The sequence below is a fragment of the Sapajus apella genome, unplaced genomic scaffold (assembly GCF_009761245.1).
Source record: "Sapajus apella isolate SASKATOON/1434 unplaced genomic scaffold, GSC_monkey_1.0 scaffold3, whole genome shotgun sequence".
NCBI lineage: Eukaryota > Metazoa > Chordata > Mammalia > Primates > Cebidae > Sapajus > Sapajus apella.
This window is the reverse complement of record NW_022436943.1, coordinates 7,862,729-7,875,733: the sequence shown is the minus strand read 5'-3', so window position 1 is coordinate 7,875,733 and position 13,005 is coordinate 7,862,729. Positions and strand designations below refer to the sequence as shown.

The 13,005-nt window shown below is 37.3% G+C and overlaps 1 protein-coding gene across 1 annotated transcript in view; it reads right to left on the bottom strand.

Moving 5' to 3' along the window:
* The window catches only part of TRIQK (triple QxxK/R motif containing), a 250,075-nt gene that overhangs the window by 150,172 nt on the left and 86,898 nt on the right, over positions 1-13,005 (bottom strand). The window lies entirely within an intron of this gene.

The window sequence follows — 13,005 nt, the reverse complement described above, 5'->3', positions numbered from 1 at the left end:
AGTTGTGCCACTCTGACGCAGGGCACAGGGCCTGTATATTCCCACCCCAAAAAAGAACAGCCACTGGATATGGACTGTGGGTTGTGGGATTAGAACAGTCATTGGATGTGGGCAAGAGGAGTGACCTTGTTTATAGAGGCTTTCACCTGCTCAGAACATTGCTTTGAAAGGGCCTCAGCTGAGCTCTGTCACCTGCCAACATTCCTGACATTAGTAGGACTCATGAGTTAGTTCCAGTCCTTAAGGAAGGATCACATCAAGAATTCACTCTGTTATCATACACTCTGTCCATTTACCATGTGGAAGGCCTGGTAGGTTTCAAAGAAACCAGTTTTAGTGTGGGACACCCCAGATTTGGTACTATCAGAGTGCTGTCAACATTTTAAAGCAAAAAGAAAAGAGGAGAATAAAGTCCTCCTTCATGAAGTTCCTTTGTTGTTGTTATTCTTTAGAAGATGAACCCAAAATACTGTATGATTTATCATTGTTATTTGAATGTATCAATTATTCTTTATGTTTTTCTTTGAAGGTTTTGCCAAAAACAACTCATGAATACCATCTAAGATTTTTCTAAGCAGTAGCATTAGGAAACCTCGACGGAAAGCTTACCTTGTTTTAAGGTATTGTTGACCCAGACTGTCAAACAGTGACCAACATTGATATTGAGAAACGAAGTCTGAAATTACTACATCTACTGCAATGTCAGGTAGGTACCCATAGTCAACAGCTGCCTTAATGTAAGTAAATAACTGGGTGTTTGATCTCATGCTGGTGAACTGAAAAAATATAGTATTTTAAGTGAATGTTCTACAATGTAGCAATGTCATTAAACTTCCACCCCCAGGAAAATCCCCACAGAATTGCCCCCAAAGAAACATTTGATCTGTTATGTTTTTAAAGCATTCTGTTCTGGTTTACTATTTTTTCAAAGAATTTCCACTTAAAATATCAAGGCATGCCATTCCTCTGAGACATGCCTCTGCAGAGAAGCTCATCTTCATCCTCTTCTAAAAGGCATTCTTTTGGGGCATTTTCAAACTCTGATTCCAGGTATCAATAAATGTCTACTAATAATTTCATGTAAAGAAGAAAAGCATATTTGAGACTTTGTTTTCCTAAATATTTATTTCAAATACTACATTTTCACAGTGGTTTTAATCCTAATGTCATTCTCAAAATAAATCATTACTTGTACTTCATATGATCTTTTCAGAATGCAATAAAACAGATTGTTTTTAATGGCTGTTCCAGCAATGAAAAAATATCTGTGTGAGGTGGAAACAACAAATTGATGCTTTTTCAATTCCTTTTAATGGCACGAGGATCTTTGCAACCTGCTGTGAAAAATATTCTCTTAATGATAGGCCTGTGGCACAACTTAAGGAGTCATCAAGAAATAAATGCGCCGCTGTCTGGTTGGCAGCTTGGTGTCCCTTAATTGAAGTGTTATAAGATTCTGTGCAGAGGAAGCCTCCAGGGTTTCGTAGCTAAATGGCACGGACACCTCTGATGAGACATGCAGATGAAGATGTGTCAATACAATCTTCACCAATTTGCTGTAATAGCAGGGACTGATTAATTTTATAACCACGGGTGCTTCTATTAGCTAACCTAAGGAATGATTTAGACTTTATTAAGCGACTTATTTCTTTTTTTGAAGTGACTACAGCAGCATAGTTTATCTCTAAGTGCTACACTGTGGCACATTTTCTAATAAAGATTCTAAATTTATTATTAAAAAAAAGGATCATGAGCTTGCCTTGGCTTAGAGGAGGCTTAATCATAGCAACTTTCTGTGACTATTAGTGTCTCAAAAGCATTTCAGCAAACTTGGAGTTTCTCAAAAATAAAGTAACTTCATGTTTGAAGGAATTGAGTTGGCAGCTCTTATATACATTTTTAATGTGCAAAAAGTTGAAGTAACAGAATCAAAAGTTTGTGGCTGTATATTTTTATCATTCTCTTCATATAAAATTGCTTTAATATTTTATCATAATTGCCCTTGGACAGCTAACATCATTTGGTTACACATAATCAACTAATGCTTTATATTTTAGGGCTTTGTTCAATAAAAAATTAATTATCCTTCATGGGTGGGCAATGTATTTGGAGATTGAGCTACATGATTTTATGCATAAAACAGGCTCTGGTTTATATATTGAAACCAAAATTGCTGTAACATTCACAGTGCAATAAAAATCAGAGACAAAGACTCATTTCAAACTTTGAAATGTGAGCTCAGAGACATACCTTTGTATTTAGAAAAAAAAAAAACTATAAAAGGAAATGAAATTGCATTTACTGTAAGTTGAATATCCAGTAAATTTTATTTTTTTAAAGAAGACTGGGAACATATTAAATGCAATTATATTCCATAAGCAATGAGATCACTATTAGTACTATTCTAGAGTTTGGTATTGCAAAATGTCTGTCAATAGATATGTAATAGTCAGTAACAATTCACGTGCTTCTCTTTCTTCTTCCAGGCTTATGTTATCCTGTAGAGACTAATGACAGTGATTTTGAAGAGATCTGCTTCTCAAATTTTATCAATTTTTTTTGCAATAAGCAGAAATATTCACCTAGATCAAAATACAACCAATATTCTGAATCTATTTTATAATAAAAAAAATTAATGGTTTGGTCTCATTCATCACTTCAAACATATTTTGATGTTTGATTATGTGGCCTTATGTGTCTGTGTTATAATATAAAATAAGTGGATACCTTCTAACCTCTAACATTGTAGGAGAGAAAAACATCAGGTAACTGAGAAAGTCAGAGAATAAATCAATAAACTAAAAATGAAATATATCATCCAAGTAATAGTCAAACACTATCCTCAAAATGCTCTGAATCCCAGATCCAGTTTAGTGGAAGTGTGCTCTTTTAGGAATTCAGGGTTTGGGTTCAAGTTCTATGTTTTTCACTAAATAATAGATAGTCTTTAATAAATTCCCTAACCTTCTAAGGAACATATTCTCTATTAGTGAAACCAGGAGTTGAATTAAGTCATCCTTGAGGCTGCATTTTAATCTATTACTTTATTTGTAATAAGTCAGGACTAGATTAGTATGAACCCTTTGATATTATAAGCGTATTTAACAACAACCGCACTTATACTTCCAAAGGTACTGGAAATTTTTATACCCTTCTGAATGGAACAGATTTTAGGGTACTTGTTTTCAATGGCACAAAGATGATCAGAGCTGAGAAGATACAGTATTAGACATACAAGATATAGTATTAGACATGTGACTAGTTAACTTATTTGTGTTTCAGGTGGGGGAGGCTGGTGAGAAATTTATACATAATTACTAAAGTCAAGCGATGGGTAGTAATTGGAGGCCACACAAAAATGACATCAGTAGATTACTAATGGCGACCAGTGATTGCTTATAATAATGTAAACATTTTTCATCTCTTTTCACACATTATTTTTTAAATTCTTCTTAGAATTCCAACCAACTTTAAAGTTAAACATGTATCACCTATTTTAAATATGTCTAAAATTAGACTGAATAAGATATAGTTAGAAATGTTAGGTATTTAGAGTGTTTGTTCAGTTGGTCAAAGGTTTCAAGTTTTGGGGAAGAATGAAAATGAAGTTTGTGAGGATTCCAAGAAATTGTGGAATGAGGATTTTAAAAAACACGTGAAATATAATCAAAAGCATCAAAATTTTTTAAATTAACTTTAATTTTATTTTATTTTAAGTTGAAGATACATGTGCAGGATATGCAGTCTTGGTACATAGATAAATGTGTGCCATGGTGGTTTACTGAACCTATCAACTCAGTTGCCTAGGTATTAAGCTTCGCATGCATTAGCTATTTTTCCTGATGCTCTCCCCCCTCTCATCCGCCATACTCGACAGGCCCCAGTGTGTGTTTTCGCCTCCTTGTGTCCACGTGTTCTCATTGTTTAACTCCTATATATAAGTGAGAACATGTGATGTTTAGTCTTCTGTTCATGCATTAGTTTGCTGAGGACAATGGTTTCCAGCTCCAACCATGTCCCTGCAAAGGACATAAACTTTTTCCTTTTTGTGGCTGCATAGTATTCCATCGTATATATGTACCACATTTTCTTTATCCAGTCTATCATGGATGAGTTTTTGGCTGATTCCCTGTCTTTGCTATTGTGAATAGTACTGCAATGAACATAAGTGTGCATATCTTTATAACAGAATAATTTGTATTCCTTTTGTTATATACCCAGTAAAGGGATTGCTGGGTCAAATGGTATTTTTGGTTCTAGGTCTTTGAGGAATCACCACACTGTCTACCACAATGGTTGAACTAATTTACACTTTCACCAACACAGTAAAAGTGTTCCTGTTTCTCCACAGCCCCATCAGCATCTGTTGTTTTTTGACAGATGAAACAATAGCATCTGTTGTTTCTTGGCTTTTTAATAATCTCTATTCTGACTGGCGTGAGATGGAATCTTATTATGGTTTTGATTTGCATTTCTCTAATAATCAGTGATGTTGAGCTTTTTCTCATGTTTGTTGGCCACATAAGTGCTTTTTGAGCAGTGTCTGCTCATGTCTTTTGTCCACTTTATAATGAGGTTATTTTTTTCTTGTAAATTTGTTTAAGTTCCTCATAACTTCTAGGTATTAGACCTTTGCAAATGGATAGATTGCAAATATTTTTTTCCATTCTGTAGGTTGCCTGTTCTCTCCAATGATAGTTTCTTTTGCTGTGAAGAATCTCTTTTGTTCAATTAAATTTCATTTGTCAATTTTTGCCTTGGTTGCAATTGCTTTTGAGGTTTTCATCATAAAATTTTTGTTTGTGCCTATGTTCCGAATGGTATTGCCTAGATTTTTTTTCCAGGGTTTTTACTTTTGGATTTTACATTTAGGTCTTTAATCCATAATGATTTAATTTTTATAAGGTACAAGGAAGGGGTCCAGTTTCAATTTTCTGCATATGGCTAGCCAGTTTCCCCAGCACTATTTATTCCATAGGAAATCCTTTTCCCCATTGCTTGTTTTTGTCAGGTTTGTAAAAGAATAGATTGTTGTAGAGGTGCAATCTCATTTTTGAGGTCTCTATTCTGTTTCACTGGTCTATATGTCTGTTTTTGTGCCAGTACCATGCTGTTTTGGTCACTTCAGTTTTGTGGTATAGTTTGAAGTTGGATAGCATGATACCTCCACCTTTGTTCTTTTTGCTTGGGTTGCCTTGGCTATATGGGCTGTTTTCTGGTTCCATACAAATTTTAAAAGTTGCTTTTTCTAATTCTGTGAAGAATGTCAATGTTAGTTTAATGAAAATAGCATGGAATCTATAATTACTTTGGTCAGTATGGCCATTTTCATAATATTGATTTCTCCTATCCACGAGCATGGAATGTTTTCTCATTTGTGTCCTATCCAATTTCCTTGAGCAGTGGTAGTTCACCTTGAAAAGGTCCTTCACTTCCCTTGTTAGCTGTGTTCCTAGGTGTTTTATTCTCTTTGTTGCAATTGTTAATGGAAGTTCATTCATGATTTGGCTCTCTGTTTATCTATTGTTGGTGTATAAGAATGCTTGTGATTTTTGCACATTGATTTTATATCTTGAGATTTTGCTGAAGTTGTTTATCAGCCTAAGAAGGTTTTGAGTTAGGACAGTGGGGTTTTTTAGACATAGGATATGTAATCTGCAAACAGAGGCAGTTTGACTTCCTCTCTTTTTACTTGAATACCCTTTATTTCTTCCTCTTGCCTGATTGCCATGGTCAGAACTTCGAAAACTATGTTGAATAGGAGTGGTGAGAGAGGACATCCTCGTCTTGTGCCGGTTTTCAAGGGGAATGGTGTCAGCTTTTGCCCATTGAGTATGATACTGGCTGTGTTTGTCATAATGGCTCTTATTATTTTGAGGTGTGTTCCATCAATATCTAGGATATTGAGAGTTTTTAACATGAAGGAATGTTGAATTTTATCAAAGGTATTTTCTGCATCTATTGAGATAATCATGTGGTTTTGGTCTTTAGTTCTGTTTATGTGGTGGATTACATTAATTGATTTGTGTATGTTGAACCAGCCCTTCATCCCAGGGATGAAGCCAACTAGATCATTGTGGATAAACTTTTTGTTGTGCTGCTGGATTTAGTTTGTCAGTATTTTATTGAAGATTTTTGCATCGATATTCATCAGGGATATTGGCCTGAAGTTTTCTTTTTTCTCTTGTATTTCTGCCAGGTTTTGGTATCAGGATGATGCTGGCCTCATAAACTGAGTTAGGGAGGGGTCTCTCCTTTTCAATTGTTTGGAATACTTTCAGAAGAAGTGGCCCCATTTCCTCTTTGTACTTGTGGTAGAATTCAGCTGCAAGTCTGTCTGGTTCTGGGCTTCATTTGGTTGGTAGAATGTTACTGCCTCAATTTTAGAACTTGTTATTGGCCTATTCAGGAATTCATCTTCTTCCTGGTTGAGTCTTGGGAGAGTGTATGTGTTCAGGAATTTATCCATTTCTTCTAGATTTTCTAATTTATTTGCATAGAGGTGTTTCTAGTATTATCTTGTGGTTTTTTGCATTTCTGTGGCGTCAGTGGTGATATATATGCCCTTTAACATTTTTATTGTATCTATTTGATTCTTTTCTTCCTTATTAGTATAGCTTGCAGTCTATCTGTTTTATTAATTTTCTCAAAAAACTAGCTCCTGGATTTGTTGAGTTTTTGAAGTGTTTTTCATGTCTCTGTCTCATTCAATTCTAGTCTCATCTTGGTTACTTTTTGTCTTCTGCTAGCTTTGGGGTTTGTTTGCTGTTGGTTCTGTAGTTCTTTTAGTTGTGATTTTAGAATCTCAATTCGAAATCTTTCTAGCTGTGAAATATTTCTAGCTTTAACTGTGCTCAATATTTTCTCTTTAACACTGTTTTAGCTGTGTTCCAGAGAGTTTGGTACCTTGTCTCTTTGTTCTCATTGGTTTCAAAGAACTTCTTGATTTCTGACTTAATATTATTATTTACCCAGGAGTCACTCATGACCAGGTTGTTCAATTTCCATGTAGTTGTGTGGTTTTGAGTGAGTTTCTTAGTCTTGAGTTCTAATTTGATTGTGCTGTGGTCTGATAGACTGTTACAATTTCAGTTCTTTTGCATTTGCTGATGAGTGCTTTACTTCCAATTATGTGATTGATTTTACAGTAAGTACCATGTGGTGCTGAAAAGAAACTATATTCTGTTGTTTTTGGGTGGAGAGTTCTGCAGATATCTATCAGGTTCTCTTGATCCAGAGCTGAGTTCCAGTCCTGAATATCTTTGTTAATTTTCTGTCTTGATTATCTGTCTAATATTGACAATGGCGTGATAAAGTCTCCCACAATTATTGTGTGGGAATCTAAGTGTCTTTGTGGGTGTCTTGGTGTTCCTGTATTGGGTGCACATATATTCAGGAGAGTTAACTCTTCTTGTTGAATTGAACACTTTATCATTATGTCATTATGTAATGTCCTTCCTTGTCTTTTTTGTTCTATGTTGGTTTAAAGTCTGTTTTGTCAGAAACTAGGATTTCAACCCATGCTTTTTTCTGCTTTCCATTTGCTTGATAGATTTTCCTCCATCCCTTTATTTTGAGCCTGTGTGTGTCTTTGCATGTGAGGTGGTCTCTTGAATGTAGCACAGGCCAGGCGCGGTAGCTCAGGCCTGTAATTCCAGCATTTTGGAAGGCCGAGGCAGGTGGATCACATGAGGTCAGGAGTTCAAAACTAGCCTGACCAACATAATGAAACCCTGTATCTACTAAAAATTACAAAATTTAGTCAGGCAATGTGGTGGGCACCTGTAATGCCAGCTACTTGGGAGGCTGAGGCAGGAGAATCACTTGAACCTGGGAGGTGAAGATTTCTGTGAGCCAAGATCACACCATTGCACTTCAGCCTGGACAACAAGAGCGAGACTCCATCTCAAAAAGAAAAAAAAGATAATATAGCACACTGATGGGTTTTGACTTTTTATCCTGTTTACCATTTTGTGTTTTTTAACCAGGGCATTTAGCCCATTTATGCTTAAGGTTAATACTATTTATTATGTGTGAATTTGATCCTGTCATCAAGATGCTAGCTGGTTATTGTGCAGACTTGTTGATGTAGTTGCTTCATAGTGTCTTTGGTCCATGTACCTCAGAGTGTTTTTGTAGTGGCTGGTAATGGATTTTCCTTTCCATATTTTGTACTTCCTTTAGGAGCCCTTGCAAAGCATTTCTGGTGGTGATGAATTTCCTCAGCATTTGCTTGTCTGAAAAGGATTTTATTTCTCCTTCATTTATGGAGCTTAGTTTGGCCAGATATGAGATTATGGGTTGAAAATTCCTTTCTTTAAGAATGTTCAATATTGGCCTCCAGTCTCTTCTGGCTTGGGGTTTCTTTTGTGAGGTCAACTGCTATTCTGATGGGATTCCCTGTGAAAATGAATCGGCTTTACACTCTGGCTGCCCTTAACATTTTTTTTTCTTTATGTTGACCTTGGAAAATCTGACGATTATGTGTCTTGGGGTTGATCTTCTCATGGAATAGCTTACTAGGGTCTCTGGATTTTCTGAATTTGAATGTTGACCTGTCTTGTTAGGTTAAGGAAGTTCTCCTGGAGGATATCCTGAAGTATGTTTTCCAACTTGGTTCTGGTCTCCCAAATTATCCATAGGTTTGGCATTTTTACGTAATACCATAGTCCTTGGAGGTTTTGTTCATTCCTTTTCATTCTTTTTTCTCTAATCTTGTCTGCCTGTCTTATTTCAGCAAGATGGTCTTCAAGCTCTGAAATTCTTCCACTTGGTCTTTTCAGCTATTGATACTTACGGCTGCATTGTGAAGTTCTTGTGTTTTTCAGCTTTATCAGGTCATTTATGCTCCTTTCTAAACTGGTTATTCTGGTTAACAGCTCCTGTAATATTTTATCATGATTCTTAGCTTTCTTGCCTTGGATGGGAACATGCTGCTTCAGCTCAGTGAAGTTTATTATTACCTACCTTCTGAAGCCTACTTCTGTCAGTTCAGCCATCTCAGCCTCAACCCCATTTCTGTGCCCTTGCTGGAGAGCTGTTGCAATTATTTGGAGAAGAGGCACTCTGGCTTATTGAATTTTCAGCATTTTTTGTTGATTCTTTCTCATCTTCCTTTATTTATCTAGCTTTGATCTTTGAAGCTGCTGACCTTTGGATGGGGTTTTTGTGAGGACTTTCTTTGTTGATGCTGTTGTTGTCGCTGTTTGTTTGTTTTTCTCTTAACAGTCAGGCCCCTCTTCAGTAGGGCTGCTGCAGATTGCTGGGGGTCCACTCCAGACCCTATTAGCCTGGGTTCCTCCTGCACCTGGAGGTGTCACCAGTGGAGTTCGCAGAACAGCAAAGATGTCTGCCTGCTCTTTCTTGTTGGAACTCCATCCCAGAGGGTCACCAACCCGATGCCAGTGGGAATGTTTCTATATGGTGTCTGGCAATCACTGTTGTGGGGGTGGGGAGTCTCACCCAGTCAGGAGGCACAGGATCAGGGACTCGTTTAATGAAGCACTCTTTCTACCCCTTGGCACTGGGAGTGCACTGCATTGGGGGGAATCCCACTTGTCCAGACTGCCTGGTTACCTCAGAGCCAGCAAGGGAAAAGACTAAGTTCACTGGCCTGCAGAGACGCAGCCACCACTCCCTCCAGGGGCTTGATCCCAGAGAGATCAGAGTTCTGTCTGTAAATCCCTGGATAGAGGTACTGAAATTCCCACAGGGAGGCCCTTCCCAGTGAGGAAGGATGGGTCCAGACCTGTCCTAAGGACGCCGCCTGGCCACGATTGCTACAGTCTCTGTGCTGTGCTGTGAGGAATTGCTCCTGGGTCCAATCCACCCAGTATCCCCAACATCATCAGGGGAAAAACAGCAAACTGGAGCTGCTATTATGGTTGCCACCCTCCCCTGGGGAGCCCAGTCATCTTAGGCAGTGGCAGCCAAAGTGATGGTGGCCACTCCTTCCCCCAGGGAATTCAGTAGTCTTAGGCAGTCTTCAGCCCAGTCGCCACTGAGAATATGCACAGGTCTGTGCTTGGGACCCAAGGCCTTGGTGGCATGGGCTCACAAAGGGATCTCCTGATCTGTAGGTTGCACAGATCCATGAAAAAAGCATGGTTTCCCAGGCAGGGTAGCACAATCACTCACGGCCTCCTTTGGCTAGGAGTGAGAGCTCCTCTTTCCTACTGCAACTTTTAGGTGGGCTGTCGCTCCACCCTGCTCTTTCTTGCTCGCTCTCTGTGGGGCATGCCAACTGCCTAGTCAGTCCCAATGAGAGAGCCTGGTTACTTTACTTTCCAGTGCAGGATTCACTCACCATTTTCATTCTTCTCAGTGAAAGTTCCGGCTGCAGCTGTTTCTAGTCAGCTGTCTTGGCCCAGCCCCAAAATATTTTTTGATAGTATATGCCATTGAAAATAAATGCTGGCACAAATTCACAGTATATGGATATTCATTCATAAATTACACACATGCACTTCTGAACTCATATACTATGACCATTAAAATAAGCGTATTTAAATAAACTTTTTAAATGAAGCAAAAATAAATCTGAATATCACTGCTTTTTCTTTCTGTACCTTAATGAATTATTTTGCACACTCCCTTAGAATGCATTCTCATCCATTTTGGATGTTCCTAAAATATTCTGGCAGAATCAAAAGAAAGTTCATAAAAATGAAATCAACAGAAAGCATTGAAGAAAGAGAAGAACATCTGGAAATGAAGAGAGAAGATAATCACAGAGAGAATAACATGAAACAATAAAAGCTACCTGGTATAACTGGTAAACTTATAACCAACGTGGAAAAGGCTAACATATGAAATAATGTGAGCATCACAAAGCAAAATGTTGGATATAATAATACTTAAACATGTGAAGCATACTTTCATCATGGAAAGGCTTTACTGACCCCCACACAGGCTGAGACAGCTTCCCTGTTGGGAAATGTGACTTTAGAGTTTAAAAGCGAAGCCAACAAATTACAGAGAATGCATACTTCAGAGCCAGCAATGATCTTCCCATCCATGAAAGCCAAGAGTACATTTCCACCAGTAATCATTTATGAATGACTGTGTATTATTCTCTCAGGAATCGGCTTGTTGGACTCTGTACCTGAGAACAAGATTGTTAATTGTCCTTACAAAGAAATACATGGGTAATTACATAAAACATGTTAAATTTTAATAATAATTTCTAGGCCTACTAAAATACCTTTCTTTAGGTAGGTACAGCTGAACGTTATCTGTCTTTATAGCAAGGATTTCACACTGCTTTGTTGAATAAAGGAAATGTCTCTCCAACCTTGGGTGAATAATTCACAATGTGACCTTGGATTTAACATAGAGCTTGGATCCATTCCATGAATGCTGGATTGAATGAAATGTTAGTATAAGCAGGGATTTATTTGAATTAGGTACTATCTACCTTAGATTTTTTTGGTAAATTAAACATATTAATATTTATTTATTTATTTAGAAAGAGTCTTGTTCTGCCACCCAGACTGGAGTACAGTGGCATGATCATGGCTCACTGCTGCCTCAAACTCCTCAGCTCAAGTGATCCTCCTACTGAGGATCTGAGCTGAGACCATGGATGCATGCCACCATACCTGAATAATATTATTTATTTATTTATGAGACAGGATCTTGCTATGTTGCACAGACTAGCCTCGAACTCCTGGCCTCAAGCGACCCTGCCATCTCAGCATCCCAACATGCTAAGATTCTAGGCATGGGCCACTGCATCCAACCAAGCCAAACACTCATGTTTAAACCATAGAATTACTTCCCTATTATTATTACTTATTCAAACCCTATCTAAAGTACTATGACACAAAACTTCACTTCCATTATGTCTCCTGAATACATGAGCATCAAAAACGTAAATAAAGCCATAAATTTGTGACCATCCCCTTATACAATTTTATCAGAGAAAAACCTATGATGAATGAAAAGGGGCTGTGAGTATGCAAAAGAGGCCACACTTTACAACTTAAATTTTAGCAAGTGTTCATGGATTCTAAACCTATTTTTCATTTTAAAAAAGGTCAATTTAGTGTTTTCTTTTTCAAAACATTCATTTCATATTTGTTTGGAGCATTAAAACATGATCCGTAGCAGCAGTTTTCAAAATTTTGGTCTCAAGAACCTTTTACATATTTAAAAATTATTGTGAATACTACTGAGGTTTTTCCTATGTGTATATATCTATTGATAATTAATACTACATTTGTAAAATATTTGCTTATTAATTTATTTAAAAGAATAGTGAGCCTGGCATGATGGCACACAATAGTAGTCCCAGCTAAATAGGAGACTCACTTAAGCTCGGGAGTTCAAGCCTGCAATGTGCTATGATTATGCCTGTGAATAACCACTGTATTCCAGCCTGAAAAACAGAATGAGACTCTCTCCAAAAAAATAAGTAAATGAATAAATAAACAAATATAATAATAAACCCAATGATGCTGAAGTGACATATTTTAACAAGCAAGCAGAAGATTAATGCAGAATGGCTTCATTTTATTATTTTTAATTTTATTAATGTCTGACTCAATACAAAACAACTGAATTCCCATACATGTATATGCATCCAATTCTGTCATGCTGTATTATTTCATTGAAGTATATGAAGAAAATCTTGTCCCACACAGATATGGGAAGAAGGAGAACTATTTTTTTATTATTATACTTTAAGTTCTGGGATACATGTGCAGAGCGTGCAGGTTTGTTATATAGGTGTAAATATGCTATGGTGGTTTGCTGCACCCATCAACACGTCATCTACATTAGGTATTTCCCCTAATGCTATCCCTCCCCTAGTGTTCCACCCCCTGACAGGCCCCAGCATGTGATATTCCCTTCCCTGTGCCCATTAAGTTCTCGTTGTTCAACTCCCGCTTATGAGTGATAACATGTGGTATTTGGTTTTCTGTTCCTGTGTTAGTTTGCTGAGAATGATGGTTTCCGCTTCATCCATGTTCCTGCAAAAAACATGAACTCATTCTTTTTATG